Here is a 20,188-nt window from a genome sequence, read left to right on the forward strand (position 1 = left end):
ACTTGCCATGTTTATAGCTAGTAAAAAATAATTTATAACAAAGGTACCAATTTTGACATCACAAAAAACATTTTCAAACTATAAAAATTAAAAACAAAGGTGAAAAAAATCTATGCGTATCTTAAACTTTGCCTATCAAACTTTTTTTTGTTGAGCTAAAAAAGTAATGAGGTAATAAAATTATTAAAACGCGCTATTTTAGTTGTTGTTATTCCTCTGATACACCAAACAAAATATTTCTCAAAAACTGTAAATTCATAAAAATATTCACTGCTTAAATCTTTACAATTTTCAATGACTATATTGAATCCATTATAAGCAATCAGTTAGATGAACAAAACTAATATTTTATGGTTTAATAAAATTTATAGTAATAATAATCTAGATTTAAATTTGAGGTTTTAAATTGAACAAAAATATTTCTCAACTTATTTGAAAATAAGGAGACAAATATACAACATTAATTAATCAAACTTTTATTTGCAAAACTCAGTTTCACCCTTTAAAGGATCTTCAGTTACAATTTAAATCTGAAAAATAAAAGTAAAACAAAACATGGAAGATACTAAAAAGTAAAACAAAACAATTGAGTTAGAATTTGTAACTTATGATGTTTAGAAAGTTTAGAGTCTTAAACATTAAAATTGTATGTACTAGAATTGAAAACTTTAACTTAGGTATTGAACATAAAAGTACTAAATTAAAAAATACAATCAGCTTAAAGTAAATAAATAAACTAAATGACTTACATATTACCATGAATAAAGGGATTTGAATTGAATATATAAGTTGATAAACTATTAGCTGTCTGGAGCTAAATTGTACTAATTTAAAATTGCATTGAAAATTTTTTAGAATAACATCGCTTCTATTATTATGACGTAACTAAAGTATACTTTGAACTATGTTAATGTTATAATTTAGTTTTTATAGTTTAAAGCTGTTTTTTTTTTTTTTTCAAAAGGGACTAAAAATGTTTTGTACTAATAATCTATAATGAATTTAAGTAAATAAAATGACATGCAAAACTAAATATCAAGCGCTTAAGTCTTAAAGTGAAGTTTTTTTAAGTGTTGACAATTAGCAAACAGTTCGTATCTTTTGTTTAAGTTCTTTATTTCATTGGCTCTGGCTATTTCTAGTTTCTAGTTGATGAAAGCTATAAGCTTTGCAAGAACATACACTGGTACAGAAGATAAAGATATAAGTTTAATCAAACACACATGTAAAACAATTATAACATTTAACAACAAAACATAGATTAAAAAAGACGGCAACACATTATTTGATGTACCAATGGGATCATTTTTTGGCGCAGAGATCTGTGACCTTATAGGCCTTTACGCCCTAAACCACCTTAAATCCCTCTTTAAAAATAATGAAATCGGTTTATATAGAGACGACGGCCTAGCTATCATCGAGCAAAAAAGTAACCAAACTTTAGAAAATACCAAAAAGAAAACAATCGAGCTATTTAAGGAAATCGGATTTAAAATAACTATTGATATCGGCGCAACCGCATGCAACTTCCTAGATACAACTCTAAACCTCACTGACGACGAATATAAACCATACCGTAAGGAAAACTCAGATGTTAAATCTATCAATAAAAAATCTAACCACCCAATAATTATTAAAAAAAAATCTCCCAGAAATGATTGAAAAAAGGATTAACAAACTCTCTAAAAGTGAAAAAATATTTAAAAACTCTGTAAACACATACCAAAATACTATAAATGATTCAAATTTTAAACACATATTAAAATACTCAGAAAATAAAAACCCTCAAAATAAAAAGAAAAGAAACCGATCAAGAAAAATTATCTACTTCAACCCACCCTTCTGCCAATCCGTTAAAACAAATTTAGGGAAAGTATTCTTCCAACTCATCGATAAACATTTTAAAAACAATGAAGTACTCAACAAAATTATAAACAGAAATAATTGCAAAATATCATACAGCTGTATGAATAATATCAAAGTCATAATACAAAAACACAATAAAAAAACCTTAAATAATATTTTCAATAAAGAAAAAAACAAAATCAATAACACCCCTACTTGTAACTGCCGATCTAAAATCTCCTGTCCTTTGAACAACAAATGCCTTATAAAAAATGTTATCTACAAAGCCACCGTAATATTAAACAAGGAATCAAAAGAATAAATTGGGAGCACTGCTAATACTTTTAAAAGCAGATGGTACAACCATAACCATAGTTTTAACACCTACTAAGAAAACACCACCGAACTAGCTAAATACATCTGGTTTTTAAATACAACAATATTTAATATAACACCAAATGGAGTATCATCCACCACATCGGGGAGGTAAGAAAAATCCACAGCATATGCAGCACTTGCGGCCTAGAAAAACTAAAATTGCCAGAGCCAATAAAATAAAGAACTTAAACAAAAGATACGAACTGTTTGCTAAATGTCCACACTTAAAAAAACTTCACTTTAAGACTTAAGCGCTTGATATTTAGTTTTGCATGTCATTTTATTTACTTAAATTCATTATAGATTATTAGTACAAAACGTTTTTAGTCCCTTTTAAATAAATAAAAAAAACCAGCTTTAAACTATAAAAACTAAATTATAACATTAATTTAGTTCAAAGTATACTTTAGTTACGTTATAATAATAGAAGCGATGTTATTCTGAAAAATTTCAATGCAATTTTAAATTAGTATAATTTAGCTCCAGACAGCTAATAGTTTATCAACTTATATATTCAATTCAAATTCCTTTATTCATGGTAATATGTAAGTTATTTAGTTTATTTATTTACTTTAAGCTGGTTGTATTTTTTTATTTAGTACTTTTATGTTCAATACCTAAGTTAAAGTTTTCAATTCTAGTACATACAATTTTAATGTTTAAGACTCGAAACTTTCTAAACATCATAAGTTACAAATTCTAACTCAATTGTTTTGTTTTACTTTTTAGTATCTTCCATGTTTTGTTTTACTTTTATTTTTCAGATTTAAATTGTAACTGAAGATCCTTTAAAGGGTGAAACTGAGTTTTGCAAATAAAATTTTGATTAATTACTGTTGTAATAATAATCTTAAAAATTTTAAACTCATAATAAAATTCACTATTTAAAGCTGAACAAGTTTTTGATGATTTACTTATAAATAAATCATAAACAATCAGTTAGATGAACATAACTAATATTATATGATGTAATAAAATAAACAATAATGATTATTTCAAAAACTTAAAGTTCATAATAAAATGCACTACTTAAATCTGTACAAATTGAAAATGATTAACTTGGATTATTTATAAGCAATCCCTTAGATAAACAAAATTAATCTTTATGGCGTAATAAATAAGTAATTTATAACGTTTATTAACAGACCTATTGTTTAAGTACAAACTGTTACAAAATATATACGATACAAAATCAAACTGCACGTTTTTAAAGAAGATAACAAAGTTTTAAACAATAAAACAGGGGCCGGCAGCCTTATATAAGTAGCGGTCAAATTTTCTTACAAAACTTTAATTGCCATCCGCACTATACAGAAAAAGACTTATTGGGCCGCAGTTTATAGAAAACTGTTGTATTAAACAATACAAAAATAACATATAGATCGAACATTGGGACAAAACAAGCTATAAAACAGCACTAGAAATTAGTAATTACTTAAATTATACTCTAGTTGTAAGTCTTTACCACAAAAACTTTGTTTTCGATTGTTTTACAAAAATAACTTTTTAAATTAAATGTACCTCAGGGACCGCATATTTTGTCTTTGAAGGCCGCATTTTGCCGACCCCTGCTCTAAAACTTGGTTTTACACACGATCAAAAGTTAGTCTAAGTTTGAAACTGTAATGATCAAATTAAACTTTAAAGTAATTAATTGCATTTAAGTTAAACTTTTCTTTGATTTGTAAAAAAAATAAAAACTATTCAAAAATTATTATGTTAGTTTGATCAAAGTTTTAATTTTCATCCTTTATTTAGTTTGTTTTAAGAGTTGGTGTCGACGGTGTTAATTAAAAACAAAGTTTGTTTAAATATTTATAAACTGTGTTTACTTACAATTAATTTGTTTAAACAAACTACTTCAGACGCTCATTGAATAACTTATGTCGTATTTGTGTTAATTTTATTTTTGAGAAACATTTTGATGCTGTAACACTATAAAAGCTGTAATTATGGAAGAACACAGAAAATTATTAGTTTGTCAATTTTTAGTCTGCATCAGATGTACTAATCTAGCACAAATGTTTATCTTTGTGTAAAAATTATTAAAAACTCAAAACTTTGACTGGTAAAATGTTTCATTTTGACATTAAATCGGTAACAAAGTTTTTATTCAATTTGAAGCAAAAGGAAATCTATATCAGTAACATGTTAAATTTAAATTAATATTATTTAATGAGATTTATGTAAAAACTTTTAGTAATCAATATAAAAATTATGGTGTACAGAAACATAGCACAAATTACATTTATTATTAGTTAAAACAGTTTCAATGTTTTATTGAATAAATAAGTTATTTTTATTTTAGACTGTTCAATTATACAACATTAGTTAATCAAAATTTTATTGCAAAACTCAGTTTTACCCTTTAAGGGATCTTCAGTTACAATTTAAATCTGAAAAGTAAAAGTAAAACAAAACATAAGATACCTAAAAGTAAAACAAAACAAGTGAATTAGAATTTGTAACTTATGATGTTTAAAGATTTTCGAGTCTTAAACATTAAAGTTGTATGTACTAGAATTACTTAATAAGTTGAAAACTTTTAATTAGGTATTGAACATAAAACTACTAAGTTAAAAAATACAATCAGCTTAAAGTAAATAAATAAACTAATTGACTTACATATTACCATGAATAAAGGGATTTGAATATGAATTGATAAACTATCAGCTGTCTGGAGCTAAATCATACTAATTTAAAATTGTATTGAAATTTTTTTTAGAATAACATCGCTTCTATTATTATGACGTAACTAATGTATACTCTGAACTAAGTTAATGTTATAATTTGGTTTTTATAGTTTAAAGCTGGGTTTTTTGTTTCTCACTCAAAACTCACTGAGTTTTGCAAATAAAATTTTGATTAATTAATGTTGTATATTTGTCTCCTTATTTTCAAATAAGTTGAGAACTATTTTTGTTCAATTTAGAACCTCAAATTTAAAACTACTGTTTAATTATTATAAACTATAGGAAAATTTTAATTGAATGCAAATTAATTAAACACAAATTTGCTTATTTTATTTTTTTAAGATTTATTGTCGAAACAACTTTTCACACGTTTAAAGTAATTCAAACAAAATAGTCAATTGAACAATAAAACATTATTCAAACAAAATTAGGTTTAGTAGATTAAGAAAATAAATTACTAGCTAATAATGTATTCTTTTATAACTCAATATTTTTTAAAAGCATTCTTCTGTTTCAAATAAAGTTTTACTTCAGAAGCACAAACTTTGTAACAAATTTAAATTGTTTTTTTTTATAACAGTTTGTCACACTTTTTTATAATCGAAAAATTGTCGTCTTTTTAATACATTGTTGCAAAATTTACTAAGTAAAAGAACTCAATATATTAACTTTATTAAACCTAGTTTAAACCGATATTTAACCTTTTATTACTGTATAATTACTTTTATACATTTAATTCTTATATACCGATTTTTTTTAACTAAATTAGTGTATTTGAATTATTTTGAAAAATATACTATCTAAATTTCTTGAATTGAACGATTATAATTGCAAAAACTACATACTCTGTCTAAGGTTTTTGATTTTTGCTACAAGAACAACTTTGATAATCAAAATTTGAAAAATAATATAGTCAAAAATAAATTTCCTGTACACCGGTAAAGATATTGATGTTGGAAAGTTTTTTTTAATAACATAAAAAAAATTTAATTACCATAACTCTTTCTATTTAATACATTTCACTTAATATGTTTTTTGACAACAAAGTATGGCTAATATATACTAAATTAATACAAAATGTACTTTTTACTCTTTTAATAGTGTTATATGAAAACATGTTCTTATAAAATAAGAGCTGTATAAAGAACTGTTAAGTCTGAACAAAGTATTTGGATAAGCTGAGTGCAAGTTTTAAAATAACTTAAAAACGATGATTCATGTTTTGTTGCAACGGAAACTCATTGTCTAGTATTAAAAATTTCTAAACAATTCTTTTTTTTTAATAAGTTTGTAATCCACTACTTTTTTATGGTAGGTTTTTGGTTTAAAACTTCGAAATACTAATATTTGGTTTGAAACTGGTTTACCTAAACGTATAATTAGTTTGGTAAACATTCTATTTGAGTTTTTTAATGTGCATTAATGTTAAACTTTTATAATACTTTTAAACTCAGTCAAATCATTTACATTATAAAAAACAACTTTGTAAATTTTAATTAAAAAACTATTTAATCATTATTATATTACTTGACATTATACTTTTTGAAAAAAAAATCTATGCAAAGTTAAATGCTTAGAATTTCTTATCATACAATATTATAAAACAACCAAGTCTACATATTAAAATAACTTGTTCTAAATTGTTTTACAGACTTAAATATGATAAAAAAAAAATTCTTTATTTAGCAAAACTATTTTTAGAGAAATTTTTTGTTAACCATTTTGAAAATTATAACCGTGATTGGTTTTCAGAAAAAGCATTTTCGCATTAAAAACAACAAACACGTTAACAATTAGATTTAAATTATACAGTATTAAAGTACTTTTTACTGATTCTATAATTAATCTTTATGTTTTTAAAATTAACTTGCCAAACTTAATATGAAGAATTTAATTAATAAAAAGATATATCAAGCTGTAAATAAAAATAATATTAATCTTTCGTGAGAACTTTTTTTTGTAATACTAGGTTGTGATGCATTAGTTTAAAGAAAAGAAAAAAAAAATAGACCGAAAGAATTAATAGTATCTTAGATGTTTTTTACCTTTTTGAAATAAACAATATACTGATAACAAAATTTGTTTAATATAATCTACAATTTTAAAGTAACCAATCTATTTAAAATTGTTTACTACTAAGAAAATTCTAAAAAATGTTAAAAAAGCGAGTTGAAATTAACTAGTACAACTTACTATTATAAACAAGCAAAATAGATAAAATTTATAAAAAAATAGAGTAAGTTTTACTAACAGTTTTAATCAGTAAAAAATTATATAGTTTTAATAAACTTTTTACCTTTTTAGTAAATTGATAGTTATCTTAGATCGAAAAAACTCAAAGTATCTAATTCTATCAGTTAATGAGCTTTTAATAAAATAAACGAAAATTGTATGTTAAAAAATTATTATAACTATAATACAAATAATTTTGTTCAAGTAAAAATTTTCAACTAGTTATCAAGTTTTTAGTATCTTTAAACACTTCAGGTGAATTTTCAAACTGTCCTTCGCTTGCTGAAATTATTTTTTTTCCTTTATTTTTAAGTTATTGAAAATTTAAAAACGTTTTAGGAAAAATCAAAAATATCATAAGTAATTATAGTAAAATATTTTTTATTGATTTTTTTTTAAATGTACTAAAATTTTTAGATAAATAGTCTATATATATATATATATATATTAAAGGTTTTATAAAAAGTTCTGGTCTATAGTGCTCGACAAATTAAGTTGGAGCTAAATATTTATCTAATTCTATAAAAACTATAATTTATACAGCTGTTTCACACATGAAATGTAAAATTTCATGTGATCCTCAGTAAGTATTATAATGGTAAACAGAAATTTTGATTTAAACATTTTTATAATAGTTGTGACGTAGTAATGGTACAGTTTATTGTACGATTAGCTGAATTTGAAGTAATACGCTGTTAATGTTAATTTACGCTTTTTAATAAAGTTTAGAAAGGTTATTTTGGAAAATGTTTTAAGCTTTTAGAAAAAATTTTTTTAGACTGTTGGAAAAATGTAATAAAATACTCGTGTTTGCTGCTTCAATTTTATTTTATTTTAATATTTAGTTTGTTTTAATTTTGTTAAAAATTGCGATTTAATAGGGTTATTTTTATTAATTGAAATCAAAAAAAGTAAGATTTTTATAGATAATGAATTCGGATTATATAGAAATGACGGACTAGGGATAATAAGAAGCAAATCACCGAGATCAGCTGAAAACACTGCTAAATATTTAATTAAATTATTCAAATAAAAGGGTTTTAAAATAACAATAGAATCCGGATTATTCCAATAAGACTTCTTAGATGTATCCTTCAACATATCAAACTCAAGTTACCAACCATACAACAAACCAAACTCACCAATTTTATACGTAAACTACAACTCTAATCATCCCCGACAAATACTAAAACAACTACCCGAAACAATAAACAGAACACTAATAAACCTCTCATATAACGAAGAATCCTTCAGCAATGTAAAAAGTGAATACCAAAAAGCATTGAATTTAGCCAATTATAAAAACACCTTAAATTACGATAAGACTACTTTACCAGAAAGAAATAAAAACAAAGATAAAAAGAGTCATAATATATTTCAACCCACCATTAAGTCTAAATGTAAGTTCTAAATTAGGAAAACAATTCTTAAACCTTATTACTACATCATTTGACGAAAATCACCCATTCCATAAAATATTCAACCGAAACACAATTTAAATATTTTACAGTTGCACAAATAATTTCAGAAGTAAAATTATAGCTCATAACAACAAAATATTAAACAAAAGTAATATAGACGATAAAAGCACCATAAAAGATAAACTTTGTAATTGCCATAAAGAACCTTGCCCTTTAAATAACGAATGCCTAGTGTCAAATATAATATACAAAGCAACAGTAACATCAAACAAAACAGCAAAGCAGTATGTAGGATCCACATGAAATACTTTTGAACAAAGATACAGAAACCACAAATCATCATTCAAGAATATTAACAAAAGACACACAACAGAACTAGCGAACTACATATGAAACTAAAAAAGTGACAATACAGACTGGAAAATTAAAAGGGGAAATATTAAACAGGACAAAATAAAATTCAATACCAAATTCGGCTGCAAACTTTGTAATTTAGAAAAATAGAAATCAAAAAAAAAGATAAGAACGTAACATTAAACAAGAAAAGCGTAAGACAAAACATATGCATCCATTATCAAAAATACTTTTTTAACAAAATTTAATCAAAAACAAAACGAAGCGTCAAACACGAGTATTTTATAATATTTTTCCAACAGTCTAAAAATCTATTATCTAGTAGCTTACTACATTTTTCCAAAATACCTTTCTAAACTTTCTTAAAAAGCATAAATTAACAAAAACAGCGTATTATTTCAAATTCAGCTAACCATACAATAAACTGTACCATTACTACGTCACGATTATTATAAAAATTTTAAAATCTAAATTTCTGTTTACCATCATAATAAACTGTAACTTACTGAGGATCACATGAAATTTTACATTTCATGTGTGAAACAGCTGTATAAACTATAGTTTTTATATAACCAGATAAATAAATATATATGTATATATATATATATAGAAACACCATGTTCAATTTAGTGATAATTATACTTATATGTTTTGTATAGCTTAGTTCAAAAAAAAATATCTCACCTGAACTTTTAACATTTTCATTTTCGGGGATTTTTATGTTACAAATACCAGATCTCATATTTGCTTCTACTTGGTGATACTCTGAATCATTCTAATAATATTAGATTAGATTTAATTTTTTAAACTCTGAAAAGTTTTAAAGAGAATATTTAATTTTTGTTGTTTTATGCAAACCTATCAATTTTTGTATTGATACGGGTTTTATTTAAACTTTGAAAATTGGTTGGTATCACCAAGTTTATTTTTTAAGGATTTTCAAACACTGAGTAAAAGTTTACTAAACATTTCAAAATACATTTCAAATACAGTAAGATAAGTAAATTTCTGATAACACATTAATAAAAGTTCATGTAATATTGTTTTATTAGAATAAGGTAGGTATCAACGAATAGTTCTAACTAACATTTTTGTTGTAACGCAGTATCAATATTGTGACAATTATACTGATTGAGTATAAAACTATCTGAAGTAAAGCTGAAAAAAGGTCTATCCACACACTTACAGCTCCCCAGCCCTTGATTAAAACATTTGATTAAATATATTATTTCAAGCTACCTTAAGTTTGTTTTCAAGTAACAAATTATGTTAATTAAAATGTGTATAAAAAGCGTACTCTGACTGAAACTTGTCGAAATTTTATCATAAATAATTGAAAAAAAGTACCTTTAGAAACACTTTAACAAACTTTCCATGGTTGTTTTTGTATAATTTATCAGCCAAATAAATTGTTTCACCTATAATGTACAATCCATACAAAAGTCCAATACTGGCAAGTACCAAGTGAGAGATTACCTAATCAAAAACAAAGTCATTGAGGTAGGAGCTTTAAAAAAAGTTGTAACCAAGTTGGTGCATAATTCTAAATATATTTCAAGCAAAAACAGTCAAACCTTTAATTTGTTTTTTATTTAATGCTTACCTTACATTTCGATAAGTTTTTTATGTTTACACAAACTAAAGCTCCGACCAACACCATCTGTTAATAATGCTTTTGTCTCTGAATTTAGTGTACTATAGTTTAAGAATAACTTGAAAAAATAACTTAATATTTTTTTTTACATTTAAAAAAAGTTATACGCTGTTTTATGTGCAAAAAAATAAGTTATTAAATATGAGGATACTTTTTAGTAAAAGTATTATAACTATACGCTTTTTGATTTTATTTGTTTAAAATAAACTGTTTAACTCTTTAAAAAATATTTAATTTTTAACTAAACAACGTCGTTTATTAGTTTAAAGTTAAAAAAAAGTGACAAACTTACATAAACACCGAAGATCATTACAAATAACCTATCTACCCAAAAACCGTGCCTTATAAAAGCAATTGCAGAAAGTATTACTTCGACAACACCATTAACCACAATAGCTTTCTGTCAAAAATTTTAATTCAAATATAAATAACTTTTGTGCGTTTCAAACTATTTTCAATCAGTTTTGTGGTAAGGAAATTATACTTAGTGATAACAAACAAAAATGTTTTACTTCAATTATTTTATCAAAAAAAATCGGTTGCTCACAAATTAGAATTTATACAAGTATTTATAAAGTTTGTTTTATTAAATTAGTTTTAGTACTGTTTTTTTAGTTTTGCTTAATTTACTAACGGTTAAACTTAATTATATAAAATAAAGAGTAAAATTTTGTTTCTGTTTTGTTTAAATACTTGGTCTCGGTTTTTATAAAATGAGCTTTAAAAACAAAAACAAAATAGTTCCCAATTTAACTTTCAACAAGTTTTTTTTTTCAACAAGTAATTAAATAAAATTGTAACATTATGCATTACTTTTTGTTTGACTTCTGTGTATAAGATTATCTTTAAGTTTATTTTATTATTTTTATACTTAGTCAATTGCATTAAAAATTGTTTAACAACTGAGGATCACTCAAAGTTAAATATAAAAGTAAAACGTTGTGTTGTGTTTAATAATTTGCAAAAAATATAAGCTTGTTTTATCAAAGACTTTATTTTTACCCCTATATTTGATAAGGTTTCCAATCTTTTTTTCTTTTTATTACTAGCTGTTCCAACAAACGAATTGAAATAATCCATTATACCTTTTTGTAAAACCGTTTATCTACAATTTAAAACACTTTTAATTTTTTATAAAAAGTTTTACTTTAAATTAGTAAAACTAGTAAACAAAAAAAAAGATGTTTTGTAAACGAAAACCTACTCAGCACATTAAAAAGTAAACAGTTAATGTTAACTAAAACTTAATAAACCTTCTTTTAAACTCGTATACTCACTTATTATTACTAAATATATAACATTTAAAATAACTTAAATAGGTATGTAAATACTTTTTCACACCAGATTATTAACTACTAATACAATAAACACTTTATGTTTTCTTAGGAGAAGTAACGACAACACTGTTCAATAACAACTGCTAAAGGTGCTGCTTGTAAAAGTTGTGTTTTATATTGTTAAGTGGACAACGAACAGCTAACTTTATTTATAGTCATTGTTTTTTTGATTATGCAACACAAATTTTTTTACGTAGAGAAATAAAAATTGGTTATATGCTGGCTTAGAAATAATTTTGCAGTTATTTTGACAAAATAAAAAAATTACTTCTTAACTATGAAGTAAACAGAATAAAAATTTGCATTAAAAAAAAAGAAAAACTGGTTCGAAAAAACCACTATTAACTTACTTTTTCTACTTACCTTTAAAAAAATGCTCACAAACAAAGTAACTCAATTTCAGTATACAAAGTATATATTCTGTCTCAGATTAAGTTTTTTGTAAATAATAATATACTGAAGCTTGTACGATATCGTGTAAATTAGTTAAAACTTAGTTGTTTAACAAATAATGCTTTTTTTATTTATATATACTTTTTATAAGCAATTAAGTTAAAGTAATATCTTATTTTGTTAGTAATAAAAATGCTAAGTTAATTTTTCAACTGTATATATTAAAAAAGTTTATCATTTATAACACAAATCTAAAATAAGAAAAAGACCTAATAAATATTTTGATTTTTGTTCACTACTTTACAAAGTGTTTACTATTTACATACTACTTTAACTTGCTTAATTTATTGTTAACTAATCATGTATTTATGGCTTGATACTTCGAAAAATACTTAACTCATTAATAAAGATTTCAACATGGCTTTGTTTTTATGTAGAAGTTGTAAAAAGTAATTTAGACTTTTTGTTTTAAAGCTAATTTATTGAGTAAAAACTTTAATTGTTTAAATAAATTTATTTCATTCAGTCTGACAACGTTTATACAATCGTTTACTGTGTTTATGAGAAACCAAAACAAAGTTACTCGCAAGATTAATAAATAATTCTTATTACAAAACTTAAATATGTCACTTTGTCTACAAATATAAATATATTAATTTGTACGCTTCTTACTAAACATTTAAAATAAAACTAGATGTGTTCAACTATTCAAACAAATCTCTTTTTATAACTTAAGAAAGTTAAACAAAATAATGAAAAGAAAACTATTATTTTTATATTTAAGTGGTTTAACCTACTAAACAACATAGCTCACAAAACAAAACTTTGTTTTTTAAAGTTTAAATAGTTTTCCAAAACAAATTAGAAATAATTTGCGCTATACAGTGTTTAATTTGTAAACTAATTGTTATTTGAAACAAAATACTAGTTGAGGTTTTATTCAGTAAGTTTAATCGGTTTGTTTTTATATAAAGAAAGTTTATACAATGCTATGAGCGTATTCAGGAAATAATTAAATAACAAAATAGTTTGGTATCTTATAAAATAGTAAACAGCTTATTTTAAATAATTCAAGCTTGTTTACTTACTTTTCTTTAATTTTTTAGCAAGAAAATTTGTAACAGTAATTTGTAAATTTTTAATGCTAATTTAAAAATTGCTTTCTTTAAAATAATCAATTGTTATAAGAAAAAGTAGCATTATGAAATATTTCTTGATTTTTTTTATTAAACTTATCTATTAAAATATGTTAAGAAGTTTTTGTTACTATTTAAATAGTACGTTTTGTGTAACAGCTTAAAGTCAGGGTTCAAAATAAATTAGTAAAACAATTACTTATTTAGGTTTGTAAACCTATTTTGATCGAAGCTTAAAGTAATTTATTTACAAAATAGTTTGTTTAGTTCTAGTTTTTAAGTGAAATGATTTGAAACATAGTCGTGTTTTTTACTATTTAATTAGTACGTTTTGTGTAACAACTTAAAGTCAGGGTTCAAGTTAAAATAGTAAAACAATTACTTATTTAGATTTAAAAACTAATTTTGATCGAAGCTCTAAGTGATTTTTTACAAAATAGTTTATTTATCTCAAGTGTTTAAGTAAAATAACTTGAAACAGAGTCGTATAAAACTTGTTTACAACTAACACGAGTCGTTCTAAAAGCCTTTAATTACCACAAACAAATTTCTATCAAGTTAAACTTAATATTTTATTGTTTGCTTGTCACACCAAAGAAATACAACGGTTTATCGTATTTTGAGTCATTAAAACCAACGCAGTTCTTTAGTTAGGTTTTTAAATACAAATTCTAAAAAAAACTTTAACTAAACCAAAGTTTTTGAGCTAATGATTTTTTTATGTAATGAAAACTAAGTTTTATCGTTATTGATGTTCTGTCAGAGAACAATCTTCGAGCTTTTTGCAATAAATATTCTAAATTTTGATGAAGCTCTAAAAAATGCAAAAACCTATAAATTTTATAAAATATATTACAATGAAAAAAATTAAAGTCAAGCTATTTTCTGTTAGCAAATAAATTATAATCAATTAAACAGAGTCGAAACTAAAAACATTATCTACAATTTTTAAATATTGTTCTGATTGTATTTAAAAATCTAAAATATAGTATTAATTTGAAACTACCATTTTTGTAGATTATCAAACCACTGAGTTAAAACTGTTGTTTAAAATAAAAATTCTTAAACATTGTTGTTGTTTACCACGTTTTTCATTCAAGTAAAAAACATATGTTTACAAATTTTAATAACTGAATACTTGTTTGTATTCAAGTTTAATAGCCATAGAGTTCAATACACTAAGGAAAAATTAAATAATTCTCAAACCGTCACGGAACACAAACTTAAAAAGTCTAAACTATTATAAAGAGAATTTACAATTTAAAATAAATTATATATAATATATTAAATTTATTATTAATTCAATTTATAAAATATTTTACCATTTGAAACAAAGTATATTAGATTATATATATCACTAATCTAATTTATACAATGTATTTACAATATTAAAAATATATTTTTTTGTTTATTTTTAGGTTTCTAAAATGCGTAAGCAAACTAATCCGTCAATTTGCAAGAGGTGACTGAACTTAAACTTTTCTTAATCTCTTTTTCAAAAGTTGAAACTTTACATTACGCTAGTCCAACGCTTTAGAAAAAACATGTCACAGCTTTGTTACGTTTAAGGTTGGTAAAGCAAGCGTAAAGCCTGTCATAAAAAAACGATATAGTTGATGTTTTGGAAAACTAGCAATGTTGACTATTTACAAAAGCTAGACGTTGATAATTTTTATAATACTAAAAGTATCTTTTTAATATTGAAAAGGATTAGGGAGAAAAAAATTTAAAATAATATATAAAATTTAAAAGGTTTAAAAGGTATTACACTAAGCACACCCGGATTCAGAGCAAATATTTGTCAATATCAGTGGTTCTTAATTTGGGGTAAATTCCTCTGTTGTAAAAGGTGAGTTTTCTTTTAAAAAAATATATGTAAGTTAATGTTTATAAGTTGTCTTTTTAATTTATAAGTTAGTACTTGAAGTCAGCAGACACTGATGGCTTCGTCTTTGCAAGACCCGTTAATTCTAGTTCACTTAGGAGACGCTTTTTTTTCATCATAAGCTGTTCATCGACGACTTAATCACTTTACTTAGTATACTGGAGAATATGTTTAGATAACAAATTAAATAATAATCTTAAATGATATTTAAAATTAAAAACAACTGGTTATAACTTATAACAACAAAGTTTAATAAACAGTATTCTATAAAAAATGTTAGTTAAAAAGACATATTAAAATAAGTAGAATTGCATAAATTGTTATTGAAGCTAAAAAATTACTTAATAACTTGGTACTTTCTTTTGAAACTTAACGTAACAAAGTGTTTAATAAAGTCTATTCGCTTAATTTATGTTCCAACTGAAGGGTAAAATCCAATTTAAAGTAGAAGGATATTGGTACAATGTCATCAACAAGAGTTCATCTCTAAACTCTCTTTACTGACGCTAAAATTTGTACTTGTATCAAAAATCGGTCCTTATGCAATCATCATAATGACTTATTCAAATTCAAACTTAACATTGCTTCTAAATAGTTTTTTTATAAAAAATGTTAACTCTTATTAATAAATCACGGACAATTCGCGATTTTCATGCATATTTAACTTTAATTTTTATAAACTTAAGGTACTTTTAATGTTATAAGATTTTTTCTATTTAATAAGCGTAAGTTCAATATATAAAGTTTTTTTTTTTGCAAAATTATATACTTTTTTGTATGTTTGGGGCAAATTTTGAAATTACTTTTAAAAAAGGTAAATTAGGTAGTAACCTTTCAAAAACGGCAAAACTATAAAAAGGGATAAGAACGTCTGGTTTATATAATGTAGCTTGACTTTACTTTGAGTCCGGATATGCCAACATTGAACTTATTGTCATAGCAACTAGTATTAATATCTTGTCAGTTTTTTACAAAAAAGAAGACGTTTTATAATGTTTTAAAACTATTTAAGAAACTATGTTTTGTGGTTTCAATTGTTTATATCTGTAAAGCTTTTTGGTTGTTATCATTATGTTTGCAATATGTATTCACTAAATACGAATTCAAACAATTTCTATATAAAAATAAAGTTGTATTCAAATATTTAGGAATCTTAAAACTAAACACATAGCGCAATTTTGTTCAGAAGATGGAGATGGAAAGGTCATAAAGAGCAGATTAACAGGATGATAAACCGAGATAGGCAAGAGCGGAAGTAGCAAAGAGATAGGGGAAGACAGAAAAATGGAAACCGAAAAAGAAGATTTTATTTTGGTGATGCTAACTGCAGATTTACATGATGTGTTTTGAAAAAAAAGTAAAATACTTAAAAGTTTAATTAGTTTTAAACTGACGTAACATAATGAGCATAATTAGTTTTTTAAAATGAATCCAACCACTTTTATAAAAGAAATTTCAATTTAGTGGTCTACAACACGTGTCAAACGAGCCAACTGCGGTCTTCAAAGAATCTCCGGCCCACGAGAATGCTTTTAATATTAACGGGTTCGACTTTGAATTCATGAGGTAATTCTATGGCCTGCAAGTATGCTGATCTGGCACACTGAATAACTTGTTTAACTTTATTTAAGAGAACTAGTATAGTTATTTGTAAATCTAACAATGCAAAGCTTTTAGTAGTAACTACCAATTACAGTAGTTTTAAAGTGTTTCTATTTTTGTTGCCTAACAAAATTAAGCAAATATCGTAAATAAATTTAATTTCACCTTTTTCGATTTATATTTGATTCAAAAAACTAACACAATAAAAAGTACCTGAACTAGTACTTTTAGGACACAATTATTAGTAATGTCATAAAAACTGGTGGGATATTCATTCAAAATCATCAGTAAAAATAGTTTTGGTCTAAGTTTTTTTATGAAGTTTAACGAAGAAGCTATAGAAGTTTTAAACTTTAATCCCTCAATCTCTATTAACAAAATATATAAAAAACATTTTGTAACTTAATTGAAAATCAATAAAATAAAATCAAGTTGTATAAAGACCGCATGACATTAATTTTACTTTATTCATCTCTTTGTTTAATTTATACACATTTAAGCTCGTTTGTATCAGTGCTAGGGAATAGTTAATTAGTTAGACTACTAAGCATAAAATATTAGTTTATTCGACAGCTATATGAGTGGGTAGCTATCAAATTTGCACGATCGTACAAAATTTCACGAGGGGACAAAATTGCACAAGTGCACAAAATTGCACGAATATACTTTTGCACGAGGGGATAAAATTGCACGGAGACATTTTTGCACGAGTTAATTTTTTCTTAATTTTATTTAATTTTTTGCTATTTTTTTTCACTATCACTGGTACCCCTAACCCTTACCCTCGGTTAATAGCTTTTGTTTTTAACTTTTATTTATTTTTTATTTGTTATGTTTTTATTTTAAATTTTACTATCACTGTTACCCCTAGCCCTTACTCTCGGTCAGTAATCTTTTATTTTTTTTTTCTGTATTTTTTTGCTCTCGTGCGAAATGTAATTCGTGCAAATTGGCTCAATGCATTTCTGTGCACTCGTGCATTTGAGACCCGTTCCCATATTAGGATATGGACAAGAAACGCAGTTTTACCTTTCAATAATAAGCCCAGTACGTATATCTAAAATTCAGACTGACTCGTGTACCAGACTAAAACTAGGTAATTTTAAATGTGTGATTGATACTAAAACTGCGGCCCGCAAAGATGCTTCAATTCAAAATTTGGCCCATAAGTACCTCAGGCCAGCCGACACCTGTTTTAATTTATATTTTAAACTTTATTGTTCATTTTTAAACAAAATACTATCAATAAATGAAAAATATAAACTTTAATACTTCAACATTTTTAAATAAAGTTGACGACTGTACAAACGATGTGTTCAGAAGATTTAAAATATTTTTATTAGACTTTTTTACAATTCTAAAAGTATTTAGTTAAACAAATCGTTGTATTTTTACATTTTTGTTATTCTTTAGAAAGTATTTAAAATTTGAAATATTACTTGCATTATGCATTTTGTTTTTTACATTGCTATCAACTATTAACTCATGCAATTTAAAATTACGTATAACAATTATTGATCGGTACGATAAAAGCCTGTCTGTCTGTGTTGCAACAAAACATGTAAATTTAAAAGTTAATAAAAGTGAAAGACTGAATTATAAAAATTTAATTATTACTATACGAACCTTATTGATTTACACTTAAAGATATATTTCCTCATCTTTAATTTTTATGATAACATAAAGTGATTGAAACATATGTTTGAGAACTAATTATTTTTAACGAAATTATTAAACTATTTCTAAAGCAAAAATGTAGGATTTCAAACAGCATAAAAGTTTTAGTTTTTGCCTCAAACTAGTTACTTATTTCGTCTAGTCTAGCATAACATCATCCGAGTAAGTCTAAAATCTAAGCTAAAATATATTCTTTCAGCTTGATAGTTTTGTGCCCAAAATAAATGTTTATAAAAAATTAAGGTAGAATATACAGTTTTAAAAATATATAATTTAGGAAAGTTTGAATATATATTTAAACTATTAGAAGTTTGCTTTTGTTTCATTCTAATAGACAATGATAAAAAGGTATTTATATTTAATCATAGGTATGAGACTTATAAATTAACATTTAATCAGAAAAAAAAAATTTATTATTGTACAATTGTAACTTAAAAATGCCAAAACCTTTAGATAGTCTTAAACACAACACATATAACAAAATTTTAAACATTTTCATAAACTTTTTATTCACAAAATTAAAGCAAAATAAGGAATATATAAACACAGAAGCAGAAAGCTACTAATAGTCGTACAAAGATGTTGCTAATTGAGTACAAAATGAATGATAGCAAAACAGCTAGTGCCGTCAATAAAAGATAATACCTTATATCTTCAAACGTAAGTAGTTTATCATTAGCAGCCTTGTACTTCTCAGGATTTTCCGCCAACTTTTCAGCTATTTCCTGCTTCAACTCAGGAAACAGCTCACCGAACTGTTCATCATCACTGCAGTGACGTAACGACTTTAGTGCCAGTAGTTTCTTGTATTCTTCTGATCTTACCATTGCTCCTGTATCAAAGTGACTAGCATTGTCAACCATGAAAGATAACAAACCTGTAAAAATTTTATGTACGAAGAATTAGAAAATTATGTTAACCACTTTTCTAGTTTTCGTAAAAAAATCAAAACTTTTTGAAAATTATGTTCATTAAATAAAAACTATGTGAAAACAAAATTAGGTAAGTATAAACTAATTTAAGCAGATGTTACTGCCACAAAAAAGAAGAGCTAGAAAAATGTAAAATACTTTGTTTAAGTTTAAATGGTTCCTGAACACTTAATAATATAATTATATACACTACCAGTTAAAAACATTTATAATTCGTACCAATAATTAAGGTGCCTATATTCCAAGCAGGGTTCCATGAACCCTGCTGAAAGTCGGTCATTGAGATGCACAGATATCTGTTTGGTTTAAATCTGCCGCTAGGCGTAATCATCCAGATTTTTGGTGCTCCCAATGGGTAATTTTCTGGAAAGTTAAGTACTCCGTGGTAATATCCTCCTTCATAAGGAGTGTTAGTAGGTCCTACTACCTGTTAAGTTATCATATGCTTATTTAGTTTATCAGCCTTAAGTCGTTTTTAGCAATTGAACTTGCAGTTAACTTAATCCAAATATTGAAAGCTTGATGGTAATAATTTCCGGTAGACGAACTATATGAATAATTATAATTTTTCTTAAAGTCCGTTCTAAATTAAGTTTCTGTAAAAAAAGCTCTATATTTAAAAAAAAAATGTTTCTAGTGAAAATTTAAA

The sequence above is a fragment of the Thalia democratica genome, chromosome 5 (genome assembly GCF_965202585.1).
Source record: "Thalia democratica chromosome 5, ktThaDemo2.hap1.1, whole genome shotgun sequence".
NCBI lineage: Eukaryota > Metazoa > Chordata > Thaliacea > Salpida > Salpidae > Thalia > Thalia democratica.